Genomic DNA, 16,969 nt, shown 5'->3' on the forward strand with positions numbered 1-16,969 from the left:
GATGTGCAGAACCACCGCTTCAACATAAATCCCCTTCCCCTCCACCCCACACCCCCGAGCAGATTGCCACCTTTATGCCCAGAGGCGTTCGGCAGCAATTTTGCAGCTGCCACTGGGTGTATAATAGAGGATAATTGGTTTAAAATACTTGCGTATGTTCGCATGTTCATAGAATGTCGACGACGGAAGGGGCCTGAAGAAATAGTAGTTGTCCTTGGGGAGGGACCTGGAGGGTGGACAGGTGGACGGGTGGAAGGGAGACTTACTTTCACGTGCCTTTTGGGACTTTTATTTTTATTTTAAAAATTTTATTTTTTGACAGCAAGCACAAGTTGGGGGGAGCAGCAGGCAGAGGGAGAGGGAGAAGCAGGCTCCCCGCTGAGTAACCAGCCTGATGTGGGGCTCAATCCCAGCACCCTGGGATCATGACCTGGGCTGAAGGCAGATGCTTAAGGACTGAGCCACCCAGGTCCCCCGCCTCGCCCCTCCCACTCCTTTTTAAACCATGAGCTTGCATGATCTATTTTTGAAAAATAAGAAATACTACCTTTAAAAAAATCAGGTATGTTCCAGTAGCCTTGAAAGCAATGGTTTACTTAGTTTCAAATTACGTAGAATTGTGCTTGAAACATAAAAATCTTCAAGCCCTTATCATGTCTTTAGTTGTCAAAATCCTCAGGGAGTCCAGAAGTCTTCAAAAGAAGACTCTTCAGTCTTGGCAAAGTTAATTGGTGGTTTTTATTGCTACTTGGATTCTGAATTTTAATTTTGCTTGTTTGAGAATAAGTGTGGCTTGTCCAATTTTGGAGGAGACCACTTTCTATTAAAAGCAGGGTTGGGAGTCACCCAACGGTTACACCCCGACCTTGTTCCAGGTGGGTAGGCCCCTGCGGGTAGGCTGTAGTAGGAAAACTGGAGGGAGGCAGTCTCCGAGTGCGTATGGATTGCTGCCTTAGCCATTCTGGCATCCTTTTAATCTGCTGACCTGGGCTCAATCGGGTGCATCTTCAAGGAAGCAGATTTTCAATATTGAAAGTGAATGTAAAATTAAAATCACAGCTCTGAAACAAAAACTGGAATAAAATGATCCATTGAGTATCTTCAACCCAGCTACTACTATCTCCAGGGCTGATTTCTCTTGGTTCTCAATCAGTAGAGGATGAATAAATGAGCTGTGAGTCTGGGCTGTAGTTAAATAAACGTTTATTTGTGATGAACCGTTTATGATGGTTCTCAGTGTTCTTTTTGTTAAAGCATAAATAAATATCTGTTTCGTAACCTGCACAGCTATGTGTTCGGCTCCGTAGCAGAGAATGTGGCTCAGTGTCCTTCAGACAATATAAAGACCAGTGGTGTGTTTTGGAATCCAAGGAAACACTGTGGATTCTGAATTTGTTTGCATTTTTGTGGTGGTGGTTACATTAGGACTGTGGTTTTCCTTTATTCAGTATTTCAAAAAAAATTTTCCCCTTTTACCGTGTTAATGGAGCAAGTGAGTCTGCCTAATTCTAGAATCATATTTTGGTAACTGAAAATAATATAATTCTGGACTCTCAGTGGTTGTGTAGCTTGATTTCCGATTAGTAACTATTTGTTATAGTTATCCATTTTTTATGCACAACATGTTTGTATATTTTTGAAGAATATGTTACTGTAATTATAGGAAATTGGCATAATCCCAGTTGGAGATCATGTGAAATTCTAGCCTATATAAGTGGCATTTTTGTGTTTTTGAATAAACTAAATACTTGAAATTGATGAGATCAACTACCTGACACTTTTATACAAGAACATTTATGAGTTAACAAATTTTAATTGAAAGTGTAGCCTTGCCGCAATATCTCCAAACTTACTGAAGTCTACCCTTCTGAGATCAAGGTTACTAATGATCTAATCAGATCTGAAGTAACCTTTCCCTGTATGTATTGACTGGGCTGTTGATCACCTACCTAACTCTATTCTTCGGTCTGGCAATGTGAATGCCAGTGAGATGTTGGGTTAATGCTGGAACAATGAAAAGTACCTGGAATAGGGCCATTTAATTTCGAGTTTTCATTTTCATCCTATGTCAACAACTTAAATTTGTGAAAACAGCTTAAATTTTTAAATTACCTTCTATCCATAATATAATTTTTCTTAAAGATTTTATTTGTTTGAGAGACAGTGAGTGAGGGGGAGAGTGAGAGAGAGAGAGAGAGAGAGAGAATGAGCAGGGGCAGAGAGAGGGAGAAGCCGACTCCCAGCTAAGCAGGGAGTCTGATGCGGGGCTCCATCCCAGGACCCTGGGATCATGACCTGAGCCAAAGGCAGATGCTTAACCGACTGAGCCACCCAGGCACCCCTCCATGATATAATTTTTATGGTAAATTTGATAATTATCTACTTTCTATGAGAACATGTAAAAATCTTTATTTATTAATATAAAATTTTTATTACTATTTTTATCTGTTAGATGTGTTTTTTAAGTACTAGAAGCCCAACTGTGGTTCGTTTCAGCTTGAAAGTTCTGTCAAAGTTAAGTGCAGTCTCTGAGTATCTTTTTCCTGACCGGACCCTAAATGGATATGGTAACATCTTCAAAATCTGTAGTCCTGGTTGAAGTACTCTTGGACACTTGTCTCAGTGTGTTTGAAAATGGGCAAACTGTGTCTTCCAATGGATTTATATTCAAAAGGACAAAGATTTTTCCATGAACCAATCAGGTTCCTGTTTGATTGGAATGAGATCATTGGCACCAAAATGGAATCAATTCTTTGATATTTAATGGAAATCACTACTGAATTTCCTCTCTTGGGAAGGTCCTGTATGGATTAATTAGCAAGTATCTTATGTTGGGCTGGAAGAAAGCAGTCACGTGAAAGTTACATGTTTTCGGATCTGAGTAGATGGTACTATTTTTTTGGAATACACCGTCTTTAGTACTTCATAATGTATATTAGTAAACAGAGATTAAGTGAACTAGTATTTGGACTTGGAGCTTTAAAATATGAGAGAAATCATTTGCTATTTCATCAGATGATGCTTGGTTCCTGCCATTTTCAGAAACTATTAAGGAAAGGGGAATATTGAAAAATTGGCCCTAACATTCATTTTGTTTTCTGGGTAGGGCATGAATATTCAGACGTGCCCTGGTCGAGGGAAGAGGCAGAATGGAAGTTAATTTAAATGCCATTGTGGAATTAAGAACTGTATGTTGCCAGATTGGAAAGGTTGCTTCCCAAAGTGTTTTAAAGATAATACGGTGATTCATTAGTAGCTATTTTCTCCCTCTAGCATGGAACTGCATTTCTGCTCTATGCAGCTCCTCTGTGTAATGTTAAGGCTTGATGCCAAGAGTCTGCCATACAAGTGTGGGGCTACTGTTTTCCCCCTTTGTTCATGTCATTACACTTTATATGGAACCTGGCAAAAAGCAGCTCTGTGACTGCAGGTTTGCTCTTTAGCATCGAACACAGGGCTTGACACACAGTAGGCCTTCAGTTAATGTCTGTTGAATAAATGATCAAATAAATGATGAAAAAGATCTGGCAGTTCAGATTTAGGAGAAGCTTTAACCATTTGAACAATACTTTTGCGCTCCTATCAAGTGAAAGTCACTCCGTGTTGCACAGTCTTGGTCTTTACTCTCAAGAAGTTCATAATCCGAGTTACCTAGAGTTTACATAGTACAAGAATCACACAGAGCCAGTAGCAGAAATTTTTCCATGCTTAGATTTTCATTTAATCACGTACCTCAGTTTAGGTTAGTGTATAATTAAGAAGGGAAAATGTGGACGAAAGCACCAAAGAATTCTAGGAGAGAGCATCAGGAATGGAGAGACTTATTTATACTGATTCATTTCTGCACTGAAAAATGCCACAGAATGGAAACGTGTGAAAAGGCACAGAGAACTCTCTGGAAGGGTGCTCTAATTTATTCTTCTTAATGCCTGCCTAATATTCACAGAGCGGATAGACCATAATTTAAATATTTACTGTTTTCCCTATTAATAAACACTTACCTTGCTTCCAGGTTTTTGACCTCTATAGACGATGCTGCAAATAAATCTCCTTAAACATAAAAAAGTTCATAATCTGGGGCACCTGGGTGGCTCAGTTGGTTAAGTGTCCGACTCTTGATCTCCGCTCAGGTTTTGATCTCAGGATTGTGAGTTCAAGCCCCCAGTCAGGCTCCATGTTGGGGGAGGAGCCTACTTAAAAAAAAGTTCATAATCCAATTGGATGGAGAAAACACATGCATCGTTAATAATAACAGCCATGTTTTCTTGTGCCTCTCGTGGTGGATACTGTCTACTTCAAAACAAACCGTAGGGTAGGTATTATTACTTCACCCCATTTTGTACACAAAGAAACTGAGCTTTCATAGCTTCACAGAAAGGCTATGCAAGTTGTAGTTGGGTAAGGGCTGCAACTGGATTGGAATTCCTGTCTGCTTGATTAGTGAGCAGGCAATGATGACGAAATCAGGAGGCCAAGAATGAAGTCCCCATTCTAGTCCCCATACTCATGCTGTAACCTCAGAATCTTATCACCTCTTGGACTTTGTTTTCTCTCCTGCAAGGAGAGAGTTGGAGTAAACAGTTTCTAAGGTTCATCCCAGCTCAATTAGCCTATGATTAAAAAAAAAAATGAGATGCTAGGAGAGGTATAGATAATTAGTAATAAACTGATATATTTCCTTGTTTCTCAGAAGCATTGCCCCCCTCATATTTTGGCATTCCTGAGGTTAAGACAATTTTCCAAATGTTAGGGAGAGGGCTCAGAGCTTCCAGGCTCTCTCTGAATCCCACTCTTACTGCATCTCTATGTGCTCACCAATCTGGAAGCTTTCTCCTTTTGGGTTTGAATGGAGGCCTCATTACACAGGCATGATTGATAAAGTCATTGGCCTTTGGTGATTCCAGTACCTTTCCCCTCCCTGGAGGTCAGGGGGGTGGGGTGGAGCATTCCAACCCTCTAATCCCATAGTTGACTCCACTGGCAGCCAGTCCCCATCCTTAGGAGCTTTCTAAAAGTTACGTCATTAACATAACAAGACACCTTCACTTCTCTTATCACTTAGGACATTCTAAGGGTTTTAGGAGCTTCCTGCCAGAAACAAGGTCAAAGACCAAATATATATATTACTTATAAATTATAATATCACAGACTGATTTCAAGCTGCCAGTGAGTTGAACATGGAGTTGTGAAGACATGTGCAGACGTGGCTCTTCTACGAGCTAGTATTAGCTAATTGTAGCACACCACTTATATACAGTGAAATGCACTGAGTTTTTTGGGTTGAATCAATGATTTGTTTATCTGTAATGTATTTAGCACTTATCAGATAGCAGGAACATGTGCAGATACTGGGTAAATAAGAACTAGTTTTTATTCTCTAGGATGTGATAGTTTAGGTGGCCATTTAAATGAATTTCTAAGAAAGGGTTCTTGTACTGAGAATGGTTGATCAGCTGTCTGTTTTCCACTGAGAACAAAGTAACTACCAAGTGGATCCTCAGATATCTGAATTAGAAGTCAGAACTGAGGTCTGTAACTGGATTATTAGATGTGAGAATGGTGAAGCAGGATTTTTAAGACTTTGTTTCTTTGGAAGTCAAGTTAAACCTAATAGATTTTTCTTCTCCTTGTATATGTGTTGGTGTGCATGCATGTTTATTAATCACATTTATTGGTATATAATTTATAATTTGAGATTTACAATGTATAATTTGAGATATAAAATTCACCATATTTACGTGTACAGTTAAGTGTCCAAATGTTTTACCCCATGATGACAAAATGTTCATCATCCTCTGTTCACTTGTGTTCTTTCCCAATTAAATTCCCTCCGATCCTCCCGGCAAATGCTACTCTGATTTCTTTCACCACGGATTCATTTCGTTTTCTTTTGTACCTGGTTTCTTTCCCGTAGTAGAATGGTTTTTGATATCCATGCTGTTGTCGGTATTTGTAGATTATTTCTTTTTATTGCCGAGTGGTATTTCATTGTATAGAGTATACCACAAATTGTTCATTCATCAGATATTTGAATTGTTTTCAGCTTTTGGCTATTATGGACAAAGCTGCTGTAAATATTTTTGTATATATCTCTTTGTTGACATATATATCCCCCACCCCTTTTTGTGTACGTGTGAATGAGGTTAAAACCTAGGAGGAGGACTGTAGAGTTGAAAGGTAGTGTATAATTGACTGAACAAGAACTCCTGTCTTCACATCCTACAGAATGATTGATATCAGATCAGAATGGGAGGGAAGGGGAAAGTACATGGAGAAATTGTTCCTTTGGTATGTGTTTAATATGAGAATTTTTGAAAATATGATTTAAACTAGGTGCATATTGAGAAAAAAATTGATGTTAAGTAAAACTTTACAAGCTTGTAAAAGAAAGCATAGTTACAAAGAGAAAACCATAAGTTTAATAACTTTATTGAAATATAATTTACATATATAAAATTCATTCAATATTTACAGTTCAATAAATTTTAGTATGTTTACAGAGTCAGAAAATCATTGCCACAGTCTAATTTAGAACATTTCTATTATCCTCCAAGAAGTGCTCATTTAGGGTAAAAACAAAACAAAACATGGTTTTAGAGTTAAGACCTGTGTTTTAGTCTGAGTTTTACTGGTTAGCAATTGCATGACCTTGGTAAGCCAAATCTCAGTTTCTACACCTTTGAGGAAGATGAAGATACCTCCTTTACAATGTTTTTTAATAAAGATTATAAGTAATGCCCACAAAGCACTTGGTCCATAATAAATATTAAACAAATGATAGTGTTTATTATTGAACCGTGTCTGCATTTTTGTAATTTCTGTGGTATTTTGTTCATATCTTTATGACTGCTTCAATGGTCTGCTCTGTACTAAGGATATCTTTGAACATATCTTTTAGGAGGAAACGAGGTGGAGGGGAAAGAGGACTTTACAGTAATATGCTGAGGGTTTCTGGCTCTTCCATTTAATTGCTCTTTTGGGCAAATCACTTAACTGGGTTTGTTTCTTTATGTGAGGAACTAGAGCAATAACATCTACCTTGCAGGATTGTTCTCAGGAGTTCGGGAATATACATGACATATTGATATAGTAGGTGCTCAGTAAATAGGAAGTGTTACTCTGTGATATCAGAAGCTACCATCTTTGAAGTATTCATATCTAGGAATAAAATTTGTGTACAGAATTTAAGGCATAGATGGAAAATTTGCTCATGTACGATGTGCCTATTTGCTGTATAAATTTTTGTATTTTATTTTTATTTTATTTTTTAAAAGATTTTATTTATTTATTTGACAGAGAGAGACAGCGAGAGGGAGAACACAAGCAGGGGGAGTGGGAGAGGGAGAAGCTGGCTTCCCGTTGAGCAGGGAGCCCAATGCAGGGCCGGATCCCAGGATCATGACCTGAGCCGAAGGCAGACGCTTAAAGACTGAGCCACCCAGGCGCCCTGAATTTTTGTATTTCGGTACCAGTGGAGTGCTAGGTACATAGTCCTTAGTAACATATTTAATCAAATGAATGCATAGATGAGTAAATAAAGAAGAAAAAGCATTCTCCACATACTATTTTAGTCTCCTTCAGTGTTTAGGTATCTAAGAGAAAGTTTCATTTTCCAAGCTTCAAGTTCATTCACTTACCACCTCCTATTTGGCAGGATGGGGAGGGAGGTGGGGAACACGATAATTAGAAATTGTCATAAGAACAAAAATCACGCCGTAATTGCTGACATTCGTAAATAGCTGTTTGTATTTTTAAAAGGACTTTAATGTTATTTCTTTAAATTTGTGTCTCAACAACCATATCAGGCAGTTGGAGTAAATACTTTCATTTCAGGGAAAAGAAAGAGAAGGTTCAGAGGTGGACTTATTCCTGAGTGGCAAAGCAAATGAGGGAAGGGGTAATAAATCAGAAGCCTTGCGTGTTGCTGGTGGGAGCGGAGACTGGGGCAGCTGTTTGGGAAAGCATCTGGCATTGCTTAAGCAAATTAGCTGTTTACTCTCAACAATTTCATTCCTACAGGTAGACACTGGCATGTGTCCCATATGTCCCCAAGAGAACGTGTCCCAGGTTTTTCACTGCTGTGTTCTTGGTGGTGATGGGGAATGGGAGGTAACTGGGCGACCACCTCTGGCAGAGGGAGAGCCGTGGGTGCATAGCATGGGGTTGTCTGCAGCCATTAGAGGCAACAGATCAGATAAACAAAAGCAACATGAATGGATTTTAAGTGCTTGGTGAAAAATGTAAGAGGTATGTTGTTTATATGAATTAAAAATTCATAAGCAGAGCGCAGTACACATCTTGTAAGAACACTTACATAAAATGCTCATTAAGTGCATTACAATGACTGCCTGTGGGACCCAGCTCATGGGGGTAGGCTATGGAGATAAAAAGGAATCAATCAATAAATAAAGAGAATGATAATGTGCCACGAACCGTTAAGTATGGCTCCCTCAACCTGCTGAATGGTGAAGTTAAAAACAAAAGAAAACAGTATATCGTTATAGTTTGAATACCTTTTTTGTGATCTCTGTTACCACTAGGCTTGACCAGAGAGACCCTGCTGTCATTCCACTGGGTGGGCCGGGTATTCCAAATGAAATAAAATTCGGATCGGTTTCTGAAGTTTCAAGTAAAATTTCTCACAGAGAGCAACTTCTTTTTTTTTTTTTTTTAATAAGGATTTATAATGTGGTACGCTTGGTATAATTTGAAAATTAAGTTCCTTTAAATTTTGTATTTTGGATAATAGAGACTGATGCGTCGTATGGTACAGTTTTTACGGAATTAGAATGTCATATACTAAATGTTTAATTCTGAAATGATAAACTATTCTTACCATTCTTCATGGATTCAGAAGATCGTCTACATGTATATTTTTTCCAAAGGGTTGAAATGTAATTTTTTTGACAGACATATCTCCTTCTATTGTAATATTTGTTTTCCAAGTTAAATTTGAGGCATGGTCTATCTCTTTTCTGGTGGGTGGATGGACAGTGCAGCTTTATTACGTTGCAGTTCTAGAGGTCAGAAGCCCAAAATGGGTTGGTAGGGACTCCGTTCCTTCTGGAGGCTCCAGGGGAGAATCCTTTCCTTTCCTTTTTCCAGCTTCTAGAGCCCACCTGAGGCTCTTGGCTGTGCGTGATGTTGACCTCTGCTTTGATCATCATTTTGAATAGGTTGCTTTTTAGTTTACCTTGCCTTTCTATTCACTATTTGTGATACTTCCGAAAGATAGTTATGTAAAATGGTTATAATTATGTTTTGCACAAGTTGTACAATTTTCTAACAACTGTCCTGTTTAAAAAAGTCATAATGGTTAAAAATTCAACTCAAAATTATCAGCCTTTCAGAGTGTTCATCTGGTATTACTGTGGGGGTGTTGCTGGTATTCAGTAGGCGGACTCTGCTAAGACAAGAAGGACACCCAGTTATTTTAATGATAGATGTAGAAGCTGGAGAGGAATTGATTACATCCGTGGTGCTCCCAGTGTCCACCTGTTTGTGAGTGGTGTGCAGACGAGAGTTTCAGGTTTGCCAGGAAGTTGCAGAGGAAGGCCTAGTTTTTGTGTAAGAGTTTTATCTACAGTACCATGTAATGAAATGTTGAGAACCAAGAATTGATTTTAATGCTGTTTTGTGTTTCTCAACAACATAAAATAGAAAGAAAAGGCAAGCATTGCCAGCTAGTAGAAGGGAAACAAGCTCAGTGTCAGGATATGTGAAAATGAGATTCACAGTGTGATTTTGAGCTGTCCTGCAATTCAGTTCCCTCATCTACAAAATGGGGTTAATGATGCCTACTTTATCCACCTCAGAGTTGTAAGGATCAAATTGTATGATTAGGTAATTTATTTAATTCAAATTGCTTAGTGCTATATGAACATATTGGTGTGGTTTTTGTTTTACATATTTAGTTTTCTTCAGTGAGCTGCTTTTCATTATGATAGCTTGTCATTGAACAAAACTTAGCATCCTGGCAAATATGATAACTTATAGCAAATAATAGCTCAGTGATGGTTTGGTACTTTAAAGTTGATCTCTTAAGAAATTTGAGATTCTTAGCGTCTCTGAGATTTTGGCAATTTTTAATTAAAGCATTAGGTATGCCAGGAAGCTGATGTTTTAGTATCCTGGTCCAACAGAACAGGTATATACACGATAATTAAAATCTTGGAGCTCCATGCTGCATTTTGCAAAGTCTGGTTAGATTGCAGAGCTGTTACTGAGTATGAAATGGCATGGCTTTGATTGGTGTGGTATTTCCTTAAGTCTCCATTGAGTCCCTCAATATATGGTACTTATTGACCTGAAATTTCTAGGTGTTTGAAGAATCAGTGTAATGAATTGCCCTCTAAGTTGGGAAATTGGGGTTTAGTCTCTTATTCAAAGTATATGTGCTTGGTCAGATCACTTCTACAGAGTCCTCTTAACTGGTAAGATTTCTCTTGGCTTTAAGAGTCACCGTGTTCTGAAATCCAGACTGTGGTGAGGCTCTCCGTCAAAACTAGTACATGCTGTTTTGCAGAACCTCCCAGCGCGCTAATTCTAAGCTGTAGGTTTGCCCAGAAATTGATGAGGACTCTGGAGGGATGAGTAAATACCTAATGTACACGGATTCCTGAAGAAGCCTTTTCTCTGTTGCGATCATTGCTTAAGTTAGAAATCTGAGTCATTAATGAGACCTTTCTCCCTTTCTCATGTAATGAGGTACAAATACTCTCAGTTCTGCCCCACACGTAACTACCCCTTTTTTTAAAAGTGATTTTTAAAAATAGAGATTATTGATAGAATTGATGATAAAATAAGCTAATCTATTTTTCTTGCTTATGATAGGTAGCAGCTAAGATCTGTGATTTTGGCTAAGGTCATGATCTCAGGGTCTTGAGATCGAGCCCCAAATCTGATTCTCTCCCCAGCTTCTGGGGACGGTATCCATAGGCATTCAGAATGGTCCAGCTTTTTGACATAGTGCCATGGGCTGTCCTACAATACAGCCTCTAACAAAAATAGGTCGTCTCAAACCCCTGGTAACAGTCATTTACCTTTATACCAAGAAGGTTGGGAAAACACCAAAATCTGCATGTGGCGTCTGCCCAGGCCGACTTGGAGGAGGAGTTCGTGGTGGGAGACCTAAAGTCCTTATGAGGTGGTCTAAAAACGAGAGAACACGTCAGCAGGACCTATGGTGGTTCCATGTGTGCTAAGTGTGTACGTGACAGGATCAAGCGTGCTTTCCTTACTGAGGAGCAGAAAATTGTGAAAATGTTGAAGGCACAAGCACAGAGTCAGAAAGCTAAATTAAAAAAATGAAGCTTTTTTGAGTAATAAATAAAGCAAAAGGCAAAAAAAAAAAAAAAAAGGATTCTCTCTCTCCCTCTGCTTCTTTCTCTCCCCCTCTCCAAAAAAAAAAAAAAAAAAAAAAAAAGAGGAAAGCAGCCGGCCAATAAACCTGTAAAAAGATGTTAAATTCATGTTTTAAGAGATGAAAGGACTACTTTCTGTTTGATTACATTTTATCTACTGGATTACTGGATTGGCCAAAAAATGTCCTCTTTAAGGTGTTGAGGATATGGACCCTTCTGAGTGTTGCTGATTTGAGTGTCAATTATACAGCTTTTTTTGGGGGGATGAGAGGAACTTAGGTACACTATTTATCTGTTAAAATAAAACATGCTTACCCTTTGCTCTAGCAACCCAGTTTTGGGAACTTCTGCTATAGAAGTTAAACCCTCAAAACCAAAAAAACTCAAAACAACTACTACAACAAAGTATGTAAGGACATATTTACAGGGATATTTATTCCAACATTGTTTGCAAAGCAACAACACTGGAAACAAAATTTAAACCTTAATGGGACTGGTTGAATGTATTACGGTTTCTCTATTATATGGAATATGATTAAGGTAATTTAACAATAAGTTAGAGCTACACATCGTAAACTGGAAGGATGTGCATTATTTATTGAGAGTGTATCATGATCCAAGTTTGAAAACAAAAGGAAAGAAAAAGGACAGTCATAATATTTGAGCATAGGTTATTGATTAATTTGGTTACCTTGGGGATGGGATTTTGAAGGAAGGGGAATTACTAAATTTTCTTTTCACTTGATATGTTAAAATGAGCATATACTTTATAATAAAAAAAATCCAATAAAGCAAAAACAAAATCAAGGAAAGAAAAATTTAAGCTAAAGTAAAAGCAGAAACCCTTTTTCTCTTGGACGTCTTTTCCTTGCGTACATTTTTATACTATCATTTATTGTACATTTGATCTTAGTGTTCCTTATTCATAGTCACAGAACTCAACTCTCTAAAATGGTTGGTATCTGTGCTTGTGGAAGTTTTCTCAGTGCGAATTAAGATTTGTGGTTCCTTTGCACAGGCCTACGGTTTAGAAATTATATTTGGAACTGAGCTGAAGCTATATAGAATTTTTGTTTGGACGTTGATATAATAATCATGTTTTTAGAGGGTGGAATTAAGAATGCATATTTTCTTCTTTCATGCCCCAAATTGGGGTAGTCCTATCTTCATCCTTTTTATTTCTAGGTAAGTAGAGTTCTTGCCTTATTGGGTCCTTTCATTTTTAATTCTTGCTTTGCTTTTGATTAAAGTTTAAGTTCTTTAACTTTTTTTTTTTAATTACAAGAACAAATGATCATTTCTGAAAATTCAGAAACACAGTCAAGTAAATACCAAACCAACCCATCTCCTTGCCTCCAAAGCAAAAAATCGTGTAAATCTCACTCATTTGACAACTTTCTTTCAAACTGTTCATTGAGAGTATTTTCTGTAGAGTAATAATGAAGGTCAGACTGTGTTGTAAGGAATAATTATGTTACTTAAAAATGGGTTTTTTGGATGATACGTTGGGTGTGGGTATGGAGTAACACCACAGAGAGGCCCATGAAAGTGAAAGATTTACTTACCTCTCTGGGCCCCTGGGGCACAGCAGAACATGCAGGGGCCCGTATGGCAGGACAGGAGGCTTCCGGGGAGCAGGGTGGAGTACACAAGCCAGAGACAGGAGAGGATTTCATGGGTGCTTTTGAATATCACTAATTCATAGTCAAGGGTGAACAAGAAGGGGAACTTGGGCCTGGTTGTCTGGTTCGGGTCTTCATGGTCTGTTTGTGGGGATGTTGATGCATGAGGTAAATAGAAAATTTTAAAACATTTGCCATGCACAGACAACTCTGAATATCCATCCCTAAGGCTGGTTGATTTATCTCTTAATTTTCTTATCTGGAAAATGGGCATAATAAATAGTACCATAGGGTTGTTGCTAGCACTAAATTGTAAAGGTCAGTGCTTGGTTCGCAGTAAGTTCTTTTTATTGTTGTGTTTAAAGGTTTCGTATGTAGTACTGTTTTTATTGAGCAGGTAATACATGTTTAATGTAGAGATGTCAGTCACGGTGTTCTGAACCTGTTTTTGTTTTTGTTTTTAATAACAAGGGCACCCTGGGGTCAAAGGACCAGGCTGTTCCCTGGTGCAGGTGGCGCTAGGGGGTTGTGCCACACTCGGCCCTTTTTCATTGCTCTAAAGACTTAGAGATGAATAACCCCCTACTTAGCACCGATGTAGGGCTTATAATATGTTATCCGAAGTGGAACATACACAAGTGATGTGGACATTTTTATGTCCCCTTTATTTTTTGAGCACAGCCAAGTCTTCCTTCAGATGACAGGTTGTACCAGTGTCCATCCCACCAAAGCGTACATGAGCGCCCACAGCCTGAGCTTCCTGCAGCACGGCATTATTTTTTTCTTCACCTTTATGAACACGATTGGTGAAAAGTGGCCCCACATTGTTTTACTTCGTGGTTGTAGATTTTCGATCAATGTACAAGTGAAATATGGAGACTAGCTTTCAGAAAAGATCAAGCTCCTCAGGGGATAAAGTGCGGAGGTACCAGTACCCGGCAGCCTTGTAAATCACTGGCTGGGTGAGAAGCTACTGTTGGTCTCTGCTCTTTATTTACACCAAATAGTGTCCTAGGAGCTCAGCTACTCAGTTACATTGCTATACTTTGTGCTTCCGGTGATGGTTGTGTGATCTGTTTTTAAATTGAGATTCAACATGGAAATCTCCATTCTGACAATTTTTCCCCTTTAGTTCTGACGCGTGTGAAATTGCTAGGGAATATAGAGGACTATACATGACTTGAGTGAAAGGTTGAGACTTAATTTTTCTCGCTAGGGATCCAAAGAATTACCCTTACTTACCAAGAAAATGTTTGGCATTTTCTTCCTTAGCCATATTTAACCACATGGTTTACTTTGGCAATACAGAGTTTGTTTCTCCAAATGCTTGCTTTATTTATGAGAAGTTATACTTAGATTGCATTGATCACTTTTTTCACACTTTTTTTTTCCCTCAGTTTTCCTTGCGAGATGGCAAGAAAATTAGTAAAAATGTTAATTCAATACTTAGAATGACATTTTCTAGCTTTCTTGGATCTTGGTGTTAAAATACAATTTTTGTTGGGTATGGTATTAATGATTCTTGATAAAGATTGTTATTTTCATGTCCTATTCATGTCTTGTGATGGGTGCATAAAAAAACTTGAATACATGTATTATAAGTAGCAATAGTGTGTGATTCTTCAGAGGAGAACGTGACATTCCTAACTAACCATCTGAAGTAAATTTCCTAATGTTGGAGCTAGATTTATTTTAATTTGTACATACATTTTCCTAGTTTTTCTTGTACTAGAGACAGTTGCTTGTTAAGGGATAGAGACATGCTAACGTGGTCAACATTGTCCTCAAATTTCAAATCTGATCTTCAGATCAGAACCTTAATATCTTTTGGCTGAAAGCCATGACAAAGTTTGAATTAAAAAAAGAAAAAGAAGGAAAAAAATCATGAAAACAAATATCAGAATATTCATGCTAGGACAGAGTTGCAAATATATAAAAGTACCATGTAAGAAGAAATTTCATAAACTGTTGTTAATCTTAAAAAGTAAAACAGTCAAGGGTGGCTGGGTGGCTCAGTAGGTTGAGCATCTGTCTCTTGATTTCGGCTCAGGTCATGATATCAGGGTTGTGAGATCAAGCCCCACATTGGGCTCTGCGCAGGGAGTCTTTTGAGACGTTCTCTCTCTCCCCCTCTGCTTGTGTGTGCTCTCTCTCTCAAATAAATAAAATCTTAAAAATAAAACTGTCAGTTATTTTACAGCAAAAATGAGTTTACTCAAGAATAACGTAGAATTGCAATTTGGGACATGCAAGCTACAGTAAAAGTTTGGACAAGTCTAACAAACAAAGGATAGGAATAACAAAAGCCGGCGTTCAGGGCGGTGATGGTTTCTTATTGGCTGAATTGCAGGAGTAGTTGATTTCTTGTAGGAGATGCAATGTGCATCTGTCCCTTTTGGGGCCTGTAATTAGTGATTCTTTTTTGTTGACTGTTCTTCTATTGGGGTCTGTAATTGACAGTTCTTCCTGTAATTGACATTGAGTGGTAGGGGCTCCTTCTGCTAGCCTGCCCGACTCCACTTTAGTGAGATTTCTCTTTATCAGTTTTCACGTTTTCAATATAGCTCTTTAGTTACAGTATCTAAAATAACTTTTTTTTTTTTTTTTTTTTTTAAAGATTTTATTTATTTATTCGACAGAGATAGAGACAGCCAGCGAGAGAGGGAACACAAGCAGGGGGAGTGGGAGAGGAAGAAGCAGGCTCATAGTGGAAGAGCCTGATGTGGGGCTCGATCCCATAACGCCGGGATCACGCCCTGAGCTGAAGGCAGACGCTTAACCGCTGTGCCACCCAGGCGCCCCTAAAATAACTTTTATGCTGGCTTTAGAGAGAAATCCAAACAAAAACTCCCCAGAACTTACCCTCTTGCCGTTATCCATAGAGACAGTCTCTCCCTATTTCTGTGCTTTTGTTCAAATCCTTCTCTCTTTGTGTATTCTCCCACCCTTATCTACCCTGAAAGGTCTCTTGTAATTTATGCCCATCCTTTGACTATCACCTCTTTTGTAAAGGCTTTTTGAACTGTATCTGTGTCTCTCCCACCACCAGATGTGTGTGCATATGTGTTTTCAGGGCTTGAGTGCCTTTATGCATTATACCTTTAATTTATCTGATACTGACACACTTCTTCATGCCAGGTACTCTGCTGAGACTGGATTTACAATGGCAAATAAAACTCTGTCTTTGCTCTCAAGTACCAGTATATATTTTAAATTAGTAGACTTTATTTTCTAGAGCAGTTTTAGGTTTACAGAAAAATAGTAGAGTAGAAAATACGGAGATCTTGCATATACCATTCTGTCCTCCAACCCCACACACAAGTTTCTTCTAGTATGTTAGCATGGTACGTTTGTTACAACTGATGAGCAGTATTGATACATTATTATTAACTAAAATCCCTAGATCACACTAGTGTTCAGGTTTTGTGTTGTGACGAATGTATAATGTCTGTAGCCTCCATTGCAGGATCATATTAAATATCCCTGGTGTTCCACTTACTGGTCCCTTTTTCCTCCCCTAGTGCCCTAGCAACCACTGATCGTTCTACTGTCTGTACTTTTGCCTTCTCCCCAATTTCATATAGTTGAAATTATGCAGTATGTAGCCTTTCAGACTGGCTTCTTTTACTTAGTAATATGCATTTAAGTTTCCTCTATGGTTTTTTGTTTTGTTTTGTTTTGTTTCGTGTGTGTGTGTGTGTGTGTGTGTGTGTGTGTGTGGCTTGATAGCTCCTTTCTTTTTGGTGCTGAATAATATTCCATTCTTTGGATGGACCACAGTTTATTTATCTATTCACCCACTGAAGAACATCTTGGTTGCTTCCCAGCTTTGGCAATTATGAATAAAGCTGCAGTAAACCTTCATGTGTACTATTTTGGGTAGACATAGTTTTTGACTGATTTGAGTATCATGAAGCATAATTGCTGGATCGTATGGTAAGACTTTAGTTAGTTTTGTAAGAAACTACCAGTTGTCTTCCAAAG

General features: G+C 38.3%; 1 protein-coding gene across 4 annotated transcripts in view; it reads left to right on the plus strand.

The window, feature by feature from the left end:
• Positions 1 to 16,969, plus strand: part of ANK3 (ankyrin 3) — a 641,190-nt gene that overhangs the window by 923 nt on the left and 623,298 nt on the right. The gene's annotated exons all lie outside the window — the stretch shown is intronic.

Source organism: Ursus arctos, unplaced genomic scaffold (genome assembly GCF_023065955.2).
Source record: "Ursus arctos isolate Adak ecotype North America unplaced genomic scaffold, UrsArc2.0 scaffold_7, whole genome shotgun sequence".
In the NCBI taxonomy this organism is placed as follows: Eukaryota; Metazoa; Chordata; class Mammalia; order Carnivora; family Ursidae; genus Ursus; species Ursus arctos.